Genomic DNA, 22,970 nt, shown 5'->3' with positions numbered 1-22,970 from the left:
GTCAGATGTTTACTTGGAGCAAACGGAACCTCAGTAAGTAATAGTCCTACACAAGAATCGATACACAGGACACAGAACGCGTGGGACTTGGAACCCCAAAGCATCCTTAGACCAATCTGTTCCTTGGAACGGTCTGGTCTCGAATGCCCAGGTCCACATGTGATTTTGACTAATGTGAGCCCAGAAGGGTGATGCCCCAACTTTGCCCCCAACCCTGGGCTCTTAACAGATTTATGCCCAAGCCAGAGGGCAGGCCTGCCCCTTCCCTGGTGCTCACTGTCGGGACACTCTTAAGTCATATTAATCAGTGGAAAAAGTGAATTGTAGGTGGCTAGTGACCACTACTCAAATTATAAAGTCATACTCAGCTCAAAGATATTCTTGAGCATCGGTGGCTCTGGCGCGTGCTCCCTACCTCTCCCTACCTCTGTCTGCGTGGGCCTCACCTGCAGGGCAGCCTTTGGGCCCCAGACAGTGCCGAGGCTGTGCCCCCCAGGGGCAGCTGATGCCTCAGCCCACCCTGCCACACATGGGCTCCTGCCTGTCTTGGCTCTCTTAGGCCTTGAGGCTGCAAGTCCCACTCCGATTCTCTGCTGGAGGCCAAGGCTGTCAGGAAGGCCAGGAGGGGCTCCCTGTCTCCAGAGCAAGGTCTCAGCCTGGCTCTGGGTCCCTGTAGGCTCAAACCCCGGCCACCCTTTCCAAACCCTCATCCCTCCGCTCCTCAGTGCACGCCGCTCAAGGACTTGCAGTGTCACCGTGCCTTGCACTTTCCCACCTCCCAGCCTTTGCTCAAGCTGCCGCCACCTCCTGGAGGCCCTGCCCGCCCCGCACCATCCCTGCCTGTTGGGTGGTCCTCCAGGCACAGGGCGCAGCCAGGGGGGGCCCGCACTGTGTTGCTCAGCCCTAGAGAACGGCTGGTCCTCACCTGCCCCATCCGGGTCCTGGGCTTTCCCTGCACGTGGAAGCAGGCTGATCCGATCTGGGATGAGTGCAGACAAAAGGCCCATCCTGCCCTGCTGGATCCTCAGTGGCCTGTAAAGCGGGGAGAACAGCCCTGCTCAAAGTCCCTGTGCTCTGCCCTGGCCGCTGTGGTCCTCAGGCTTACAAAAGAGGAGTCAGCATGAGAGGGGACAGCCTAGGGCAGAGCAGTGCTCGTGGGGGAGGATGGAGTCCAAAGGGGAGGGCCGGGGGGGGGCCTGGCTGAGTCAGGACCCACTTGCGAGCAAACTGCAGGGTGAGAGTGGAGAAGAGGGGGTTCTCTCTGCTTTACGGTCTGTGAATGGTGGGGGGCTGTAGGCAAAGGCAAGGAGGTACAAGCCCTGCGGCCAGGGCCTGGGGGAGTGGGCAGGTGCTGTGTGTACATGTGTGTTGTGTGGCAGTCAAATGTGTGGTATGCAAATAACAGCATGCACATGTACCTGTGTGTATCTGCGTGTTTATGCCTGTGTGTGTGGTGTGTATGCGTGCCGAACGAGTATGCATGTGTATATGATGTGTGTACATGTGCCTGCATGGTATTGTGCAGGGTGTGTGCAAGCAATGTGTGTGTGTTTGTGTACACAGTGAGCATCAAGTCTCCTTGCCCAACACCCTTGACCCTGGACCTGTCCCTAGGCCTCTCAGATCTCACAGTTGCCCCGAACAGGTGCAGAGAGAGACCGCCCCCACTTTTCTCCTGAGGCTGCTTTTCTCCTAGCAGAGCAACCGGTCCTTCTCATCGTCCCTCCTTGACTGGTCCTGGATGAGCCCAGAAACTGAGGTCTCTCCCTCTGGGTGCCCCACTTCTCTTAACAGAGCCTGAAACTTCCAGAGCATAGGTCTCTGGGGTGGCCTGCCCTCCCCCACCTCTGTCCCCCATGCCAGGCCCTGCACAGCCCTCTGACTCCACCCCCTTGCTGGAAGGAGCCCTGTCCTAGTGCCAGAAAGAGGAACAGCGAAACTGGGCAGAGAGGATTAGTAAACGACCCGCATCCAGCAGCGGAAAAGGGTCTCCAGGGAGGTGGCCATCACTGACTCAGAGTAAAACTAGTTTCAGGCCCATCTCGGGGAGCATGGGCCTGTCCTCCTGGGGCCCACTGCCCTTCAAGTGACTGCCTGTCCCTTCCAGCCCTTCTGATATTATGCTCCAGGCTTGCCGCTTGCCGAGTGCCTCATGGGAAGAATGGGGAATAAGTGACAGAGGTCAGCTCGCTCCCGCCTGCCTGGGGAGCACCCACTTCTGTTCTGGGGTGTCTTGGGGTCTGGGCTGAGAAGCAGGTTGCCAGAGGCCCTCTTGTGACTCTGCACCATCCCTGAGGTGCCACTGTCAGCTGCCGGGGGTTCCTCCTGACTGTAATATCCCTGTCTTCCCCATGCTTTTCTAGGTGCTGAGACTTGGCAAGCTTCTGTCACCCCTTATTCATGCCTGGTGCCTGGCCCTGGCCCACCCTGCTAGGGCAAGCAAGAAAGCAGAGGAGGCTTACAGCTGGGGACCTGCCTAAGAGGTAGACGGAGGGCCCAGGCCCTGACTTCAGGTGGGTAAGAGGCCAGCAGATAACACACGTATGCACACACACAGGTGCACACACACACATGCACAGTGGAGGTCTTGGGTGGGGGCAGACTCAGCCCTTGGGGAGGGAGTGCTAGGAAAGAGCCCCCTTCCAGATCCAGGGGTTGGGGAGGTAGAGCTTCCTGGCTAGGGCTGGGCCCGGGGCAGGCTGAGGAGGGAGCAGCACAGGGCAGATGCGGAGGTGAGCGAGTGGGAGAGAGCTGGTGGGGAGGGCCCAGGGGCATTGCAAGAGGCAGAGGTGGGGGGCTGCAGCCCTGCTGCAGAGGGGAGGGCAGGAGGGCATGCGCTGACCTGTCCAAGCTAGCTGAGCTGAACATCAAAGCCCAGAGTGTGTTCCCAGGGTGCTGGTCTCCCTCCCAGGGAGAGACAGGTGTCCCTTTGATGATGAGAAGAAAGGATGTTGCACAGCAAGGGTGGGAGGGGAGCAGGAAGATCATGTCTCCTCCCCGCGGCCACCCAGGCAATGGGGAGTCCATCACAAATATCACGTCCTCCACTTCCAAAGGACTGTGAAGCCAGACCTGTCACTAGATCTTCTTCTGCCAAAGGAATGGCAGCTGCACTGGGGTCAAGGGTCTAGCAAGGGACCAACCACTAGCCACTTCCTGGCACCTGCAGCAAAGTCCTGCCGGCTAATCGGGAGTGCAATGGCAGGATGGCGCATTCTGCAGGAGCTAGAGCAGTGCAGGCTCAGTGCCCACGGGCCACTTCACACCTCCCTTTGCAACCATGTGTGTGCACGTGTGCCAGCCTCAGGAGCATGCTGTGTGCGGGGCTGCCCCTCCGGCCCCAGCTGGCCCTTCACTCCAGCAAGACTGAGACATGCTTCCCTTGCAGGCCCTGGGCTTGTCTGAGTCCCACCGACCCCTGGCTCCCATAGTCCCCTCCCTGCCACACCTGCAGCACCACCTCTAGGCCATAGGCTGCCTTGGCAAGAACCAGCGAAGGGCGTCTTCCCTCCAGATGCTTTTCTGCCATCTGCCCAAAATTCTCATGGTCAAGGCACACATCTGGGATGGCCACATTGTGAGTGGTGCCTCTGGAGGCACGAGGGGAGGCCTTGAGCCTCTTCCTGCCCCTCCTCTTGGAAGCCCAAAGCCCTGCAGGAAGCCCTCTGATCACTCCAGCCTGGGCCTTCACAGCGCAGGGGTGGCTATAAGCACTCTGCCTCAGGGCTCAGGGTTGACAGTGCAGGGCACCTCCAAGGAGAGGCTCAGCTCCCTCCCGGGGGTGCCAGCCTCCTCACTCCACTGTCGCACACGACAGAGAGGGCATCTCAGCCCCGTCTCCACCAGGGCCAGAAGGGGCCAGGGCGGGGGGAGCAGCTAGGCCGTGGGCAGACCCAGAGGGTGGACTTTCCAAAGAGGCTGGATTAAGAAGGCTGCAGGCGCCCTGTTGTTTTCAGAGCCTGCTGAGCTATACCAGGGACCTCCCTAAGACATTTCCTCCTGGTCCTCGAGCTGGAGCCATGAGCCAAGCCCTCTCTTCACCTAGATGCTGGCTGGGAGGATGCTCTGCCCACCCGCAGCCTTCTTAATCCAGCCTCTTTGGAAAGTCCCTTTTGTATGGAGGGGACACCTCACTGCCCCCGCCCACACCGCGGGGAAGGCAGATGCCCTTTGCCCCACAGCGCCCTTCTCCCCCCTGCCAAGGCTCTGCTGGGGCTCCGCAGGCCCCCACTTCGACTCTGCTGGGCCTGGCTCCTGCTTCTGGGACTCCAGCCTGCGTGCCGTCGCGGCTCCGGGCCCTGCACCCAGTCTGTCCCCACGTGTCCGTGAGGCCGAGCTGTTCCAAAGACCCCTGGCTGCCCTCACCTCCTCATGGACAGGAAGCCGGCAGACTGCGGCGTCCGCATCTGCTCGCCAGGCATGCCCGGCAGGGCAGAGCCCGCGTCAGTCCGGCCGGAGGACGCCACACGCCCCGAGGGGAGCCGCCAGCCCCGTGGACTTGGCTCTGACCCCTTGAGACAGAAAGTGGGAACAAAATGGAGTGGGGAGGCGGAGAGATGGGAAGAGAAGTTTCCAAAGCCCTGTGTGTGAGGGTGACATCCCACGGCTGCTGCTGACGTGGGAAAACAGAAGCTGCCAGCTTGTTTTCTTGTCCTCTATTTCTAAATGATTTGACATTTTATTCCCCCATCAAACTCTCTATTCTCTGCTAATGGCAGAATAATAAAAAATTATCCCTCACAGCGCGCGCGCGTGAGAGGCCAAGACGGGAGCCCAGGAGCGGGAGGAAGGTTATTATAACCCTGTCGGCGCGTTTATGGCCCTGAATCGGCGAGGGAGGGACAGGGGAGGGCGCCGGCAGCGCACTCTTCACAGCGGCCTGCCAGCTTGGCTGGGGAGTGTAAATAATTTTTATTTTCAGCTGCATTTAAAATACACACTCGCCAGTCATCGTGGGGAGCCAGCCGAGCCTGCTGGGGCCAAGCGGGGTGGGGGCGCCGTCTTTTGGCCCCTTTGATGGGACCGTGCTTGACAATCAGGGCTTTCAAGGGCAGCCTCTGCTGACAAAGGCTTGCTCCCGGCGCGGTTGGGCGGACAGCGGCCGCTACTCTGCCTGGCGGGGTTTGGGAAGGTGGCGAAGGCCCCGCATGCGTCCGTCCCAATAAGGCCTCCCGGTGCCCGCGCTGGCCCTCCCGGCACCGCCGGCCGCGCATCTCCGCATCTCCGTCGGGGGCTGGCCGCTGATCCTGTGACCTCAGACCTGAGGGTTTCATACATGCTGTCACTCCCTGGTCAACATTTATTGAGCACCCACTGTGTGCCAGGACTGTGAGTGTTCAGGGGCAGGGGAACTGAGAGAGACTGCCTCACCTCACTGGCCCTTTGGTCCCTCCTCCTTGAGCACCTCAGAGACCAGATCTCGAGCCCTCTTCTTCTGTAAAATGGGATATCAGTGGCGCTAACTTCATATGGTTGTAGGGTCACCCGAGGTGATGAGTATAGTATAAAGACTTTGTTCTCTGACACAATAACAACAGGTCTTATTTGCTGTGTACCATGATAGGACTACTAAAGCCCCCAGGAACCCCTAGCTGTTCCAGTGTGCCCAGCATGGAGGCCAGGATTGAGGGGAGGCTGCAGGGAGCTTAGCTCTGTCTTCTGGGGGCTCACGGGGCAGGCTGGATGGAGAGGCTGTGCATAGAGCAAGCTGAGCTCACCTGGGCAGGCTCCAGGAGAAGGGGCCCTGAAGGAGTGGGAGGATGGGGAGAGGGGCGGGAGGAGCCTGGCCTGGCGGGAGGAGCCTGGCCTGGCTGGAGTGGAGGGGGTGGTCAGTGGCCACATGGCCTGTGACTTCCCCAGGGTGGTTCCCAAACCAGCTCAAAAGGGGCCTTTGGCACTAATACCCCACGAGAGTTGCATACCAGATATACAGTTAGCACATTGCCTGCCCCTGTGCCTTGAGGCTTCTATCTCTGGCGCCCACTGAATGCCGCCTCTGACAGATGCATGGGGACAACTTGCCATGCCCTACCTTCCCTTCCAGACACACAGGGCTGGCCAGGGTGATGCTGGCGGACAGTGGCCGTGGGTAGGCTCCAAGAAGCAAAGGAGGATAGAATGGAATTCCCCGGTCTGCCACTGCTGTCCATGGGAAAGCAAGCCCTGAGCCCTCCCAGGAGGTTCTTCTGGCTAGAGCTGGGGGTGGCTAGAAGGACTGGTGATATCAGGTCAAAAAGCGGCTGGATGTTTGGCCCTGAGTGTGGATTTGAACAGAGATTCTGAGCCTGGCAGGGCCAGACGCGGGACTGCACTAGGCCCTGCATGGGGTATGTGGATCAAGAGCAAGCCAGGAAGGCAAGGAAGGCAGGGAGGAGGGAGAGGCAGACGGGGCTCTGCAACCGCCTCTCACTTCTCGTCATTCCTTTAGTCAACTCTCCATGACACGAGCACATTGCTGCCTACTCTGAGCCTGTCCTCGGAGCACTCACAGCCCTCAGAGGGAGACAGATATGTAAACAGACAAGGGCAAACCAGCGCAGAAGTGGTGGTCCAACAGTGGGGTGGGGAGGTGGGCAGCAGGGAAGGGGGCACAGAGCAGGAGAGACCCCAGCGAGCTGAGCTTGGCAGGGACAAGCAGACCAGGTTGGGGGAGATTCCTTACTTAGCGAGGACACAGCATGAACAAAGACCTGAAAACCTAAGACCACATGGACCACTGGGGAAGTACCAGGCAATTGTGTGGGGCTGGATTAGTGTTCACCAATAGTGCCCTGGGGAACATTAGTTCAGCAGAGGTTAATTAATGTTACTTGGAACAAGATTTCCCTCAGTGAGATATATTTGGGAAACATTTGGGAAACATTGGACTAAACAATCAAGAGCACAAGGTACAAGATCAACATTTAAAAATCAATTGTATTTCTATATACTAGCAAGGAACAATAAAATCAAAACAATTCCATTATAATACCTTCAAAAAGAATAAAATATGAATAAGTTTAACCAATGAGGTGTAAAAGTTGTACATTGAAAACTATAAAAACATTCTGAAAGAATTAAAGAAGATTGAAATGAATGGAAAGACATCCTATGTACATGGATTGGAAGACAATATGGTTAAGAGTACAATACTCCTTAAATTGATATATAGATTCAATGCAATCCCTACCAGAATCTTGCATGGCTTTTTGTAGACTCTGACAAGATGATCTTAAAATTTATATAAAAGTACAAGTGACTGCTGGTGGGAATGCAAAAAGGTACAGCCATTTTGAAAGACAGTTTGGATGTTTCTTACAAAACTAAACACCTTCTTACCATACAATTCAGCAGTAATGCTTCTTGATATTTACCTAAATAAATCAAAAACTTATGTCTACACAAAAATCTACACATGGATGTTCATAGCAGTTTTCTTCATACTTGACAAAACTTGGAAGCAATGAAGATGTCCTTCAGTAAGTGACTGGATAAATAAACTGTAGTACATCCAGACAATGGAATATTTTTCAGCACTAAAAAGAAGCGAGTGAGGGAAGAATCAAGATGGAGGACGAGAAGCATCGCCAGACAGAGCGTCTCTGCAGAAAAGACAGATTCTAGGAGAAATCAGAAGAAAGAAGCAAGAAGATGAGCACACATCAGACAAGGGGTGGAAGGAGGGGTACTGGAGACCACGGGAGACTCCACGGGAAGAGGTTGCGGAGGAGAACTGGAAGCAGAGACCTCCGGAGCAGCTTGGAGACCAGCGGCAAGGGTAGGTGGCGCGGTTAACTCTCCCCGCCCTTGCATTGGGGCTGCTGGTGGGCGCCCCAGCAGGTGGAGAGACCTGTGGACACCAGCCCAGAGACGGCCCCCGCCAGCAAGCAGTAAGCCTGTAGCGGATGCGGCACCAGGCTCCCTGTGCACAGACCCGAACCACACGGCAGGCGCCACATTGCCTCATTCTCCCCTCCTCATTCCTATCTGTGGCTGCCGAGAGAGACAGTATAGCCACCAGACGGAGGCACCTCCAGGGAACGGAACCTTCCCTTTTGGGGCCCTACAGTCGACTGAGGGGAACTCAGACTGGGAGCTCCCCACCCGCCAGCCCTCCCAGGTGCTGCTGGCCCGGTGATCCCAGGAGAACGGGGCAAACCCTGAGGCTGAGAGACATAGACCCAGCCTGGGCTCCCGTGGGTAAATTGGGACCAGCACTCCTCTCCCTGGTGGGGTCAGGGATTGAATTCCGGGGCCCAGAGGTCAGATCTGTAGACCAGATCCCGTGCACCCAGGTCTCGCATTGCCCAAGGCACAGAAGGGGTATTCCTGACAGAGCCTACTGAGGTGTGTGTGTCTTCAGGGGCAGATCAGCGTCCTAGAGGGCAACCCTCCTCCCAAAGGGGGACTGTGTGCCCAGCCCAGGTGTGGACCCTGCACAGGGAACCTCCCGGCCAGCATCACAGTCAGGGGAGGCCTGGTGGCGTGTGGTCTGGCCTGCTGGCAGAGGCCCAGGAGTAGCCGCGGAGTTGGGGAGGGTGGAAAGAAACGAGGCCCGCTCCAGACTGCAGGTCTAAGACAGCCCCACCCCCACACGCAGACTCTCTGACTGAGTGAGGCCATTCCAGCCCCTCCCTGACAGCTTTTCCTGGAAGCAAAGAACAGAACTTTGACCCCTGCTAATGGCATTGGTGCTTCCTGAGGGCAGGCTTACCCAACCCAGCTCCGCCCAGACTCTCTCCAAGACCAGCCCTCACTGAGAGGGAGAAAAGGACACAACTGGAAGTCCCAGGGTCCCACCGACCACCTGAGGCACTAGAGTGCCTCTTCAGAGGAACAAGAGCTGGTTACAGGATCCAAAAACAACAGCATCGCCTGTTCCTCCAAGCAAGCGCTGCCTACTGACAGGGACGACATCCTGCACACCCTTTTCACGGCACCTACTGACTCATCATACAGGGAGTGGTCGAATCTCACCCACAGACACCACCTACCGGCTCAGAGACTAAACAAGGCGTGTCAATACCCAAACAAAAACCTAAAGGAAAGAAGCAACAACTGATCAACATGGGAAGAAATCAGTGAAGAAACTCTGGAAATATGAAGAATGAAACGGAAAGCACACCCCCAAAGAGGAACACCAGCCCCTTAAAAATGGACACCAGCCAAAATAGGCAACCAAAATGACAGAAGAGGAATTTCAAATGTGGATCATAAGAAAATTCAATGACCTGCAAGAACAACCGAATAACCAACATAAAGAAAACACAAAAAGACTTCAGGACCTGGAACAAAAATTCACTAAAGAAATTGATACAATGAAGAAAAGTTTAACCGAACTCCTAGAAATGAAGAATCAATTCAGGGAACTAGAAAACACAGTGGAAAGACTCAAGAACAGGGTAGATCAAACAGAAGAATCTCAGACATTGAAGATAACACCTTCCAATTAAATAAATCAATCACAGAGATAGAGCAGAGAAACAAGAGAAAAAAGCAAGTCCTACAAGAGATGTGGGATTATGTGAAGAAACCTAATGTGAGAGTCATAGGGTTACCAGAAGGGGAAGAAGTAAACACTCAAGGGTTGGACAAGCTATTTGAAGATATAATACAGGAAAATTTCCCAGGCCTTGCTAAAAAATCTCAACATACAAGTTCAAGAAGCTCAGAGGACCCTTGGGAGATTCAATGCAAACAAGAAGATGTCATGACATGCAGTCATCAGACTGACCAAAATATCAACTAAAGAGGCCCTTCTAAGAGCTATAAGATGAAAGAAGCAAGTAACATACAAGGGAAAGCAAATTCGAATAACACCAGACTTCTCTACTGAGACTTTATAAGCAAGGAGAGACTGGGCCCCCATTCTCACTCTTCTGAAACAGAACAATGTCCAGCCTAGATTCTTATTCCCTGCAAAACTAAGTTTTGTATATGAAGGAGAAATCAAGAATTCTTAGATAAGCAAAGACTGGGGGAATTCACCAAGACAAGACCAGCCCTTCAAGAAGTACTCAAAACAGTGTTACCCACAGATCAGCACAATAAACACTCATGAATGTAAATCTACTCAAAGCCAAAGATCAAAGCCCAGATACCACAATGGCTGAAGAGAGAAAACAAAGCAACAAAGTTTAACCCAGCATAATGAACAGAAATCTGCCACATCTATCAGTTATCTCAATAAATGTGAATGGCTTGAACTACCCACTCAATAGACACAGGCTGGCCAAATGGATAAAAAAACACAAGCCAAGTATCTGCTGCCTTCAGGAAACACATCTAATCTGCAAGGATGCAGTTAGACTAAAGGTAAAAGGGATGAGAACAATATTTCAAGCAAATGGAAGCCAAAAGAAAGCTAGCATGGCGGTGCTGATTACAGATAACTTAGTTTTTAAATCAACAAAAGTAATAAAAGACAAAGAAGGTCACTATATAATGGTGAAGGGTACAGTTCAACAAGAAGACATAACAATTCTAAATATATATGCACCCTAACTTGGTGCACCCAGATTCATAAAGCAAACTCTACTTGATCTAAACAAATGGATAAATAACAACACCATAATAGTTGGAGACTTTAACACCCCACTGACAGCACAGGAAAGATCCTCCAAACAGAAAATCAACAAAGAAATAATGGACTTAAACAGAACTCTAGAACAGATGGAAAAAAAAAAAAAAAGAAGAAGAAAAAAATCTCTGCTGGCTTTGGGTTTACTAAAAAAAAAAAAAAAAAAAGTAGAACAAATGGGCCTGACTGAAGTTTACAGGACACTCTACCCCAAAACCACTGAATATATGTTCTTCTCACCAGCTCATGGGTCATTCTCTAAGATTGACCATTTCCTAAGACACAAAGCATGTCTCAAACAATTTAAAAAGATAGAAATTACACCATGTATCTTTTTAGACCACAATGGAATAAATGTAGAAATCATTCCTAACAGGAGTTCTCATTTCTAAACAGAGTCATGGAAGCTAAACAACCTTCTGCTGAATGACCACTTCATAAACAAGGAAATCAAGATGGAAATCAAAAGATTATTTGAACCAAATGTCAAAGGTGACACAAGTTACCAAAACCTGTGGGACACAGCTAAAGCAGTCCTGAGAGGAAAGTTTATTTCCATAAATGCCTATATCCAAAAGTTGAAAGGATCACAAATAGACAACTTAATGAATCATCTCAAAGAGCTGGAAAAAGAAGAACAGACTGCCAGGCGCAGTGGCTCACACCTGTAATCCTAGCTCTCTGGGAGGCTGAGGCGGGCGGATTACTCGAGGTCAGGAGTTCAAAACCAGCCTGAGCAAGAGCGAGACTCTGTCTCTACTACAAATAGAAAGAAATTAATTGGCCAACTAATATATATAGAAAAAATTAGCCGGGCATGGTGGCACATGTCTGTAGTCCCAGCTACTTGGGAGGCTGAGGCAGGAGGATTGCTTGAGCCCAGGAGTTTGAGGTTGCTGTGAGCTAGGCTGACGCCACGGCACTCACTCTAGCCTAGGCAACAAAGTGAGACTCTGTCTCAAAAAAAAAAAAAAAAAAAAAAGAAGAAGAAGAACAGACCAACCCCAAACCCAGCAGAAGAAGTGAAATCATTAAGATCAAATCAGAACTAAATGAAATTGACAACAGGGAAACTAAATGGAAGATTAATAAAACAAAAAGTTGGTTCTTTGACAAAATAAATAAAATTGACACACCATTGGCTAGACTAATGAAAAGCAGAAAAGAAAAATCTCTAATAAGCTCCATCAGGAACAATAAAGGAGAAATTACAACAGATGCCATGGAGATACAAGATATAATTTATGAATCTACAAAAACCTCTATGCACACAAACTGGAAAGTGTGGAGGAAATGGACAATTTCTTAGAAACACACAGCCTCCCTTGGCTCTACCAGGAAGAAATAGAAATCCTGAACAGACTAATATCAAGTACTGAAATTGAAACAGCAATAAAAAACCTTCCTAAAAAGAAAAGTCCTGGACCAGATGGTTTAACATGTGAATTTTACCACATCTACAAAGAAGAACTGGTGCCTATCCTGCAGAAATTATTCCACAACATTGAGAAGGTTGGAAATCTCCCCAACACATTTTATGAAGTGAACATAACCCTGATACCAAAACCAGGAAAGGATGCAACAACAACAAAAAAAGAAAACTACAGACCAATATCTCTTATGAATATAGATGCAAAAATTCTCAACAAAATCCTAGCCAATTGAATCCAGGTGCTTGTCAAGAAAATAATTCATCACAACCAAGTGGGCTTCATCCCAGGGATGCAGGGATGGTTCGACATATGTAAATCTATAAATGTAATTCACCATATAAACAGAAGCAAAAACAAAGACCATATGATCCTCTCAATAGATGCAGAGAAAGCATTTGACAAAATTCAACACCTTTTTATGATAAGACCTCTCAACAAAAGAGGCATAGATGAGGCTTACCTAAAAATGATACAAGCGACATATGACAAACCCACAACCAATATCATACTGAATGGAGAAAAATTGAAAACATTCCCACTTAGAACAGGAATAAGACAAGGTTGCCCACTATCTCCATTTCTGCTCAACATAGTGCTGGAAGTCCTCGCTACAGCAATCAGACAAGAGATTGGAATTAAGGGCATCCAAATGGGAGCAGAAGAGATCAAACTCTCACTCTTTGCTGATCACATGATATTATACCTAGAACACCCCAAGGATTCAACCAAGAGACTCCTTGAATTGATAAATGAATTTGATAAAGTCTCAGGATACAAAATCAATACACAAAAATCAGAGGCATTCATATACGCCAACAACAGTAAAAGTGAGAACCAAATCAAAGACTCAATTCCCTTCAAAATAGCAACAAAGAAAATAAAATACCCTGGAATATATTTAACTAAGGAGGTAAAAGACCTCTACAGGGAGAACCATGAAACACTGAAGAAGGAAATAGCAGAGGACATAAACAGATGGAAGAATATACTATGCTCATGGGTTGGCAGAATCAACATTATTAAAATGTCTATACTACCCAAAGTGACCTACAGAGGCAACGCAATCCCTATCAAAATACCATCATCATTTTTCACAGATATAGGAAAAATAATTTTACGCTTCATATGGAACCAGAGAAGACCCCGTATAGCAAAATCAATCCTAGGCAATAAAAACAAAATAGGAGGTATCAATTTACCAGACTTCAAACTATACTACAAGGCTATAGTAATTAAAACAGCTTTTTACTGGCACAAGAACAGGGACATTGACCAGTGGAACAGAACAGAGAACCCAGACATAAAACCATCCTCATATAGCCAACTAATCTTCTACAAAGCAGACAAAAACATACACTGCGGAAAAGAATCCTCATTCAATAAATGGTGCTGGGAAAACTGGATAGCCACGTGTAGAAGACTGAAACAAGACCCACACCTTTCACCTCACACAAAAATCAACTCATGCTGGGTAACAGACTTGAACCTTAGGTGTGAAACTATTAGAATTCTAGAGGAAAATGTTGGAAATACTCTTCTAGACATTGGCCTAGGCAAAGAATTTATGATGAAGACCCCAAAGGCAATCACAACAGCAACAAAAATAAACAAATGGGACCTGATCAAATTAAAAAGCTTCTGCACAGCCAAAGAAACTGTCAAGAGAGCAAACAGACAACCCACAGAATGGGAGAAGATTTTTGCAAGCTACACATCCGATAAAGGGCTGATAACTAGAATCTATTTAGAACTCAGGAAAATCAGCAAGAAAAAAATCAAACAACCCTTTCAAAAATTGGGCAAAGGACATGAACAGAAACTTCTCAAAAGAAGACAGAATAATGGCCAACAAACATAAGAAAAAATGTTCAATATCTCTAATCATCAAGAAAATGCAAATGAAAACCACAATGAGGTATCACTTACATCCAGTGAGAATGGCCTTTATCAAAAAGTCCCCAAACAACAAATGCTAGCATGGATGTGGAGAGGGAGGAACACTCCTACACTGTTGGTGGGACTGCAAACTAGTTCAACCTCTGCGGAAAGCAATATGGAGATACCTCAAAGCGATACAAGTCGATCTACCATTTGATCCAGCAATTCCACTACTGGGCATCTACCCAAAAGAACAAAAGCCACTTTATGAAAAAGACACCTGCACTCGAACGTTTATAGCAGCACAATTCACAATTGCAAAGTTGTGGAAACAACCCAAGTGCCCATCAATTCATGAGTGGATTAATAAAATGTGGTATATGTATACCATGGAGTTCTACTCAGCTTTAAGAAACAATGGTGATATAGCACCTTTTGTATATTCCTGGATACAGCTGGAACCCATTCTACTAAGTGAAGAATCTCAAGAATGGAAAAACCAGCACCAGCACCAGCACCACCAGCAAATTGTACTCACCAGCAAATTGGTATTAACGGATCAACACCTAAGTGGACATATAGGAGTAACATTTATCGGGTGTCGGAAGGGTGGGAGAGGGAGGAGGGGATGAGCATATACAACCACAATGAGTAAGATGTGCAACGTTTGGGGGATGGACACGCCTAAAGCTCTTACTTGAGAGGGGAGGAGGCGCATGGGCAACATATGTAACCCTCACTTGTATCCCCAGAATACACTAAAATAAAAAAAAAAAAAAAGAAAAAAAGAAGCGAGTGATCAAGCCATGAAAAGATATGGAGGAATGTTAAATTCATACTACTAAGTGAAGGAAGCCAATCTTAAAATGCTACATATTATGTAATTCCAATTATATGATATTCTGGAAAAGGCAAAACCATAGAGACATTAAAAGACAAGTGGTTGCCAGGGGTCGAGAGGAGGGAGGCAGAACAGGTGGAGTGCAGGAGACTTTGTCCTGCTGGCATAAGGACAGACATGGATCAATGGAATAGACAGGGGAATTCAGAAGGAAACCATCACATCTATGGTCAATTGATTCTCAAAAAGAGAGCCAATACCATTCGGTGGGGAAAGGGCAATCTTTGTGACAAGTGATGCTGGGACAGCTGGGTACCCACATGCAAAAGAATGAAGTAGAACACCTTTCCTCACACCATACACAAAAATGATCTCAACATGGATCAAAGACCTAACTGTCAGGACTGAGGCTAGGAAGGCGGGCTCTGGACCCAGAGGCAGGGGTGCTGAGTCACCACCTAGTTGGGCTCCCTGAGTCTTCTATGATGATCGTTATCATTATTTTTTCCCTGGACTTTTGAGGTTGGCAGGTGTCAATAACAGGCCTTGGAGTGAATCAGTTGAGTCTGGAAGGCTCTGTAAAGATTTTCCATCCTTCATCCAATTTATCTACTTTGGAAGTTCACTCCCAGTGACAATTTGGGGGAGTAATTTTGCAGTTAATAACACCATCCCTCAAGAATGCAAGAGCCTTAGTAACCCCTAACCCCCTCCCCCTTGACATCTACAGGAATGCCAGCCTGGTGGAACGGAGAGAAGTGGGCACAAAGTTGCTCGCTATGGAATGCTTGTGACAGCCTCATTGGCAGATCAATCACAAAGACCGTCCTGATCCTCCACACCTCCCTGTATCTACCCCTTTCCAATGTCACTTTGCAGCTCAGTCCGTTAACAGGTGGAACCAGCTTCTACTCCCCTTGAATCTGGACTGGCCACTGACTAGCGTTGGCCAGTGGGATATGGCGGAAATGACCATGTGCCAGTCGCACATGTAGACCTAAAGAATTCTGGCACGTTGCCATCCACTCTCTGGGCAACCTGCTACCCCCTGAGGATGAGCCCAGGCCAGCCGGCTGCAGGGCGGAGACCACTGGGAAAAGGCCTGTGTCATCGCAGGGCAGGCCCCCAATGGCAGGACCTGCAGCCCTAGCCAATCCTCTGGCTTCCTTGAAGGCTCAGGACCTAATAAATGCTGTTTTAAGACACTATGCTTTGGGGTTGTTAGGTAAGTATTATTTATAGCCCGAAAAACTGCTACAGCCCCAAACTGGAGACAGCACAGGCCCCTGCGCAGGCTGGTGGCCCGGCAGCACAGCGGCCCCGCGGCCACTTAGCCATGGGTCGACCCCTACGTGCTGACCTGGAGGCGTCTGTGAGGGAAAGCAAGCGCCGGTGGATAGGTGCGCTGTGACCCCATTCTGTGTTTTAAAAAAGCCTGTGTATAAGAATCTATAGAACAAATACGCCTCAGAAAATGCTGGCAGTGGACACAGCAAGCTACTCGCAGAGCTGCCTCTAGGGGAGACGAGGGGAAGTTTGATGTTTTTTGCTTGCTTTATTGTAATTTTTTAAAAAATGAAGATTATTTGGAAGAAAAACAACGTCGGCGTCTTCAAAGACTGTGTGTTGGAGTCCAGGCCGCTGTCCTCCTGTGGCCCTCCAGTGCTCGCTCCCGCCCCACCCCAGCGCAAGCCCACCCCTCGGGCGGGTACCCACGGCCTGCGCCCCTCCCCTCAAGCCTTCCCCTTCAATGTTGGACCGGGAGGAACCTTTGGGGATCGATTCCCACCAGTTCATGGTACAGCCATAGGGAAACTGAGGCACAGAGCAGACAGGGACACTTCAGAGGCCTTTTCTGCGAGGCTGCGGCTGAACTGAGGCAAGACGCAGGGTCCTGGGGACTGAGGCAGCCCCACCCAGCCCAGACCTCTGCTGGGTGCTGCTTCCCTCAGAGGGCCCAGGGATGGGGACAGCTCAAGCTCGCTGCCCCCCACCCGCCCCCAGGAGATGGAGCGGGCTGGGTGTGGGGAGAGCAAAGGGACAGAGGCAAAGAGGGGAGGGGAGGGGATGCGGTCAGTGCCAGCCTCAGCCCAGAGCTCAGCAGCAGTCAGATAATAAGCAAGAATAATGGAGGAGACAGAGCGAAATGTCACAGTGCTCCAGTGCCATTAGCCTCCAGAGAAGGGAAACCCATGTAACTAGGCTCCCTTTGTTTGTCTTTGTGGAGGGAGCTGGGGGCCTGGGTGGGATGGGCTGTGCCTCTTGATGCCTGTTTGCTCAAGGAGGGAGGGGCAGCGAGGGGGTTCCTGGGCCTGAGGTGAGGGAGGGTGGGCTAGGAATGGGGACAGGGAAGGGAGGGGACTTGTTCCACGTGGAAAGGGAGACATCTAGGAGGCCTCCTTGCTAAACTGCCTTTGCCGTTGTTTGTTTATATTTCCCTCATTATTACCCAAGTCACAGAACCACCGGGTAATAGCTGTAAAATTACACACTCGCAGCTAATTCGGGTACGACTCTTGGCCTAGCAGCCGCTTTTTAAGGAGAAATAAACAAGGCCTGAAATAAAAGTCGGGGGGAATACAAATCTGCAGCAACGAGGCCGCCTGCCGGGGCGCGCAGCCCGCAGCCCGCCCTCCCTCTGCGGCTGACCCTGTGGCCCACAGGGCTGCCCCAGGGCTCTTTCCACTGCTCCCCAGCTCCAGCCCAGAGCCAGGGGCCTGTCTTTGCGGATCCAGGCTGCCTCCCTCTCCTGACTCCCTTCTTCTGTGGGCACCTGTGTTCCTCTTGTTCCTGCTGAAGAGGCGCTAGCCGCCAGCTCGCCGTTCATTCAGTCATTCCTGCGTTTCTGGAGCAACTACTTAGCCAGGCACTGTGCTCTAGTAGTCAGCAAAACAGACATTGGTTCTTTCTCAGGACTAATATCTGGTGCAAGAGACAGATATTAGAAAAATAAATGCATGAATAAATATATATAATAAGGTAGGATAAGTGCTCTAAAGGAAAAGAACAGCGTAGAATGAGAAAGAAATAGAGGACCTTTCCAGATCGGGGGTTCCAGAAAGGCCTCTTTCAGGGGAAAGGCAGGGCCTTTCTGAGTTGAGGCCTGCAGTGGGAACTTGCCGTGTGCAGAGCAGGGAGTACTCCAGGTGGAGGCTCGGTTGGACAAGGCCCTGAGGCCAGGTGGCCAGTGTGGCTGGAAGCGGGGAGCCGGGGGGATGTGGGATGAACTGCCCTGGAGAGACCTCACAGGTGCTAGAAGCTGCCCTAGGAGCTGGGGGGGAGTGTCAGTTTCTAAGAAGAGGTGGTGGTGAAATGAAGTCTGATTTATGGCTTGAAAGCTCTCCCCGCTTGGCTGGGAGAGATTTCGGGCTGGGGGGGCTCCGAGCAGCTGGCAGGGGCTATTGCAGTCACCCTGGGGAGACATAACAGTGGCTTAGGACAGGACAGAGGCAACGTGGACAGGGAGAAAGGAGAGGTGAAGAGAGAGCCGAAGGCAGACAGGACTTGGGAGAAGGAGTCAAGAGGGCTGGTGGATGGACGCGCACTTCCCGGGTGGCGGAGACTGCAGGAGGGGCAGGCTTGGGACACGTGTCTGAGGCACATAGAGAGGGTGGCAGAGACCGAGAGAGAGAGAAGGCGTTTGGATACATATGACTCGCAGCCTGGACTCTGTGACCAGATGTTCCTTCCCACTCCACCACTGCTAACAAAATAGGAATAGAAGTTCCAACCGCAGTCTGTTGAGAGTGTGGAATGGGGGGTACCAAGTCACCCCTCTGAACTCTGCCCGCCGACACACGGCGGGACAGTGATCCAGTCCTTGGAGGGCGCAGGGACAGAGGCTGTGATACCACCTTGATCTGCTCAAAGCCAAGAGTCTGTGGCCTGGGAGGTTGGAGGGAGGGGTGTCCCACATTGCAAATGGAAACCCAGGGAGACCCCCGGAACTCACCCCAGAGATGGGAGAGCTGAGGGCTGAGGGTGGGCGGGGTGGGAGTAGGAGGGGGCAGAGAGTGAAGATGGCAGGCTGGGCAGGGGCATGGCCGAGGCAGCAGGTAAGAACCAGGGAGCTGGGCTAGGGCCACCAGGGGGGCTCCTATGTCCAGCAGGCAGGCCTGGGCCGCAGGAACTAAGTCATTAGCACAGAACACGTCTAACAAGGCCCTCCCTCAGACCTGTGCCCACACCGAGGAGTGTGATGGAGTGTGAGCACGTGCGTGAGGGCCAGAGGCAGGGGTGCAGGCCCTCCCCCTCCTCCTCCCCTCGAAAACCCTGGAGTGGGTGGGGGACCCTGAGCTGGAAAGACGAGGCCCTTGTTTGCCAGTCCCTGCCTCTGCCTGGCCCCAGGCTGCCTGCCTGAGGACTCAAGGACCCTCCAAGCACCATTACACACCACTGCTCATCCACCTGTGTGTGTTAGAGGACGTTTTGCTCATGTGCATATATCTTCTATGGTACTGTGTGTAATTGGGCACATATAAAGACATATACAAACATGCATGATATGCTTATGCGTACACATGTGTTGCCCAGGCGTGCACATGTGTGTGCACATGTGATATGGTGCATAGCGGCCTCCTAAAGCCCAGGTCAGTCCCCTCCCCCAGGGAAGGCTCACCCATCTGCCCAGTGTGTGGCTCCTCTGTCCTCGTGCTCCTGCAGCTGGGATTGCAGCCGCTGTCCTAGGGCTGAGCCACTGGCACTCTCTGGAGACTGCAGGCTGACCACCGACTGCCGAGAAGAAGTAGAAACTCCCCTGTCTTTGTCGGGCCAGCCCTAGCAAGCCCACTGCACACAGTGTGATTGGGAAACTGAGTTATGTGGGGACAGAGGACCAAGGGTCCCAGGACCTGCTAAAGAGAAGCTGCTGGTGCTTTGGGACGAATGTCCACTTGGCCAGAGGCTGCTTTGGGCGCCGTGTTCCTCTGCAACACCGAGCCAGGCCCTGAGGAACCTGCACAGGGTCTGGCTCCAGCCTCCTTGCCTGTTGGCCGAGGCCTGGGGAGGAGAGGCTGCAGGCTGAGCGACCTCCTCAGAGCCAAGAACATCTGTGCAAAGGAGGTCTTGCCACATGTTGTAGAACGAAGTTCGGCTTAGATGCCATAAATCGGTCTGGGTTCCAGGACCAGCCCTGCCACTGACCTGCACTGACGTCAAAGGACAGCCCTCTCCTCCCAGGACTCGGGGGCTCGTCCTGCTGAACCAGCTCCTAGCAGTAGAAAAGTCACTTCTTGCATAACTGAGGCAAGGCAAGCGACCTTTGGCTGCTGAAGACCAACCCAGCAGCGTGGGTGGGAAGCACGGCAGCACATCCGGGGCCACCGCCTGTCACGAGCGTGCCGGGATGAGCCTGCTATTGGCCCACACCTGTGGCACAGAGAGCCTCTCCCCCACACTCAGGGCTATTTGACAGCACGCGCTCATGGCGGCCCCGCGCCCTCACAGCTGGTGGCCTCCAGGGAGAGACGCAGCCAGGAGCTGTGTGAGCGCGGCAGAGGCACCTGCTCTCCCGGCCTCCCGGGCTGTCTGGGCGGGGCCTGCGCCGGTACCTCCCCCGTGTCCCCGCCGCACCGGAGCAGGGCCAGCGAGGCAGCGGTCCCAGGACAGCGTCAACATCTCCTTTATTATTTTGCAAAGGCAGCACAGTCACATGTTTCAAAATTCCAGCAAGATAACGCTGTAGAGAGTAAAAGGCCTTCCTTCCCTCCCCCAGGCGAGCCCTGCTTTTGGTTTCCTGTGTGTCCTTTCAGAAGCCAACGCAAACACAAGCAGCCTGGAATGGTGGCTACGTGGCTCTGGGGCTTTCATGGCATGGTAGGGGCTGGGCTCTGTCCCTGCCCCTCAAACCCAGGGCCACAGCCATTGCAGGGTGATAATCAACCGGGCACTTTCAAATACTTACGAAACACTGATGGACTCTCTCAGTCTGGAGTTGTAGCTTTCATGGAATTTGGCTTTACTGGCCAGAAAAATCACTATTTTCTCTGGGCCGCTGCGGGGACGTGCGCACTCCGCCTTCCCCTGGCCCTGCGCCCTGCCCGTCGCCTTCTGCCGGCGCCTCTGGACTTTCTTCTGCCGTTGGGAGCCGCTCAGGAAGGACGCAGAGAAGCCAGACCTCAGAGCTGGGGTGGGAGCGTGGGGCTGGGTCTTGCAGACTGGCTCGGGCCGGGGCAGTCACTGTCCCTCCCTGAGGCTCGGCGCCCAGTCCTGCCAGTGTCTGCACTCTGGCGCCGCCTGTCGCGCCAGGGGAGCCTCCAAGGCCGCCGACAGACTCCTGAGTGCAGGGCCAGGCCTCTCCTCCCTTGTCGCCCAGCCCGCCAGACACAGGACAGAGCTGGTTCAGGCTCTTTCTTCCGCAGAGAGCAGCAGACTTATGGCTGCGTGATTCTGGAAAGAAGCAGTTTCTACGGGCCCTAGGGGGCTGTGGCCTGAGAGGCGGGACTCCCGGCCGCCCGACCTGTCCCCCGCTCTTGGCTTCTTGCTGCCGCGGGAGCAGCCATGACAAAGCTGATGGGATCAGAGCGAGAACGGCTGATGGAAGGTTGTGCCCACAGAGCTGACGGCTGCGTGGCCTTAGGTCGGACCGCGGAGAGTGCTCGGGAGAGCGGCTGAGGGCGGGGGCAGCCCGCAGGCGCTGGCGGGGCCCACGGGCCAGGGAGCTACGCGGGCCTGCCGAGTCGTGGGCGGGAATTCGCTTTCGTGACCTCGTGATCTTAAAAATATTTACACATGCATTCAAGTAACCCACAAATACGAGTCACCACGGAGCTCGACAGCCAGCGGCGGCGCGGGCTGCCTCTCCTCTCCGGGTACCTTCCGTCCCGCTCAGCGTCCGAGGTCGCCTTGCCCACTCGCCAGGTAACACGCTGACGCCCGGAACAGCGGCCTGCGCACAGCGCGGCGTTTCTAATGCCATCACGGGTCCCACTCCATGTGTCTTGCTCTGGAAATTGCTCTTCCCCACATGCCGGGAGACCTCCCTGTCGCACATAGATCCGCCTGACTCCTTTTAAATGCTTCATGGTGTTTTTTCTTATAAAGGATGAGCCTTAGTTCTTTTAACAGTTCCCCTGCCGATGGGCATGCGAGCAGTTTCTGGTTTTGCTGGGAACATCCCTGACGATCCGGTCTAGCCAGGCGAGGGGCCAAGGCGCCGGGGCTCCTGGAGGAGGAGTGGGTGCTGGGGCGTCTGTGGGCGGCGGGCTGGCAGCGGTGGGGCTCGTCTCGTCACCCCGCATATCCTGCCACGTCTGCCCACTCTCCAGTTCTGGCCCAAGGCGGCCTCGCGGGGAGACTTGAAGGGGCCGCGAGTGGAGCTGGCACTGCAGACCGCAGCCACGGTGGTCGGAGTGGAGCCGGGCATGCCTGGGGCAGGGTGGGCGCCAGCTGCAGGCCGGGCTGGGCAGCGGGGGTCACTTCCTCTGAGTGCTTCCGTGCGCCCAGTGCCGTGCCAGGGCATTGGGGATGTTCTTCGACCTCAATCCTGGGCAGTAGCAATGAGTCCTTTGCAGACGTCGGTCATGCGGCTCAGAGAGGTGAGGTGACTTGCCCCAGGTCGCACAGCTGGCTGCACAACCCATGTCCCCCCATCTTCCTTGGGCCCCTCTGGCCTTTTGGCCCCTGCCTGATGAGGGAGGCCCAGGGCTCCACAGGCCTCCTGCTGCCTGGGGGCTGCCAGGTAAGTGGCTAGTGGTGACAGAGGGACCAGGGGTTCTTCCAGGAGTACAGGGTCACCACTGGGCTGACAGAGACTCCCCAAACTCATCCTGTAGCCGTGTTGCTCAGCTCCCCAAGAAGCAGCCCCGAGGCTCTGGACTGGCACTGGGGAGGGCAGAAATGCCGGGCTGGGGATCCGAGTCCGGCTTCAGGGTGGCAGGGCAGGCAGAACCGCCAGGCGCCCCTGTGGCCGTGCATGGCCAAGGCCATCCCTTGCTTCCACCTTCGTCCCTTGTTTGGGCAGGATGCAGGGCTGCCTTCCGATCCTTACAGTTGTCTCTGGCATTAAAAGAGGTTTCACCTCTGTGGACGAAGCATAGTGTCCGGGAGGAGACTACAGCATAGGGAGGAGGCAGGTAGGAGGCCCCGCTCAGACCCACTTCTGGCCTGACTCGGTGTCCCCATCTGTACTGCCAGGGCAGGACCTGAGCATTCCTGAGGGCCTGGGTACCAGACTTTGCCAGCTTTTAGCCCCAGGCTCTGATGACTGACCCAGAGCATAAATGTCAGAGTTCTAGGTACAGCGAGGGGATCGGGAAACATA

The 22,970-nt window shown here is 52.8% G+C and overlaps 1 long non-coding RNA gene across 1 annotated transcript; it reads right to left on the bottom strand.

Annotated features, from left to right (window-relative positions):
* Positions 1 to 4,893: 4,893 nt before the first annotated feature.
* LOC105854825 (uncharacterized) lies at positions 4,894 to 21,078 on the bottom strand. The gene is made up of 3 exons (XR_012919657.1): positions 20,613 to 21,078; positions 19,329 to 19,441; positions 4,894 to 5,260 (listed from the first exon to the last, which is right to left on the bottom strand). It is a non-coding gene; the product is annotated as an uncharacterized LOC105854825 (long non-coding RNA).
* Positions 21,079 to 22,970: the final 1,892 nt, after the last annotated feature.

This window comes from Microcebus murinus, chromosome 6, assembly GCF_040939455.1.
Source record: "Microcebus murinus isolate Inina chromosome 6, M.murinus_Inina_mat1.0, whole genome shotgun sequence".
In the NCBI taxonomy this organism is placed as follows: Eukaryota; Metazoa; Chordata; class Mammalia; order Primates; family Cheirogaleidae; genus Microcebus; species Microcebus murinus.
Note: the sequence above shows the minus strand (reverse complement) of the source record. Positions and strands in the feature narration are given on the sequence as shown.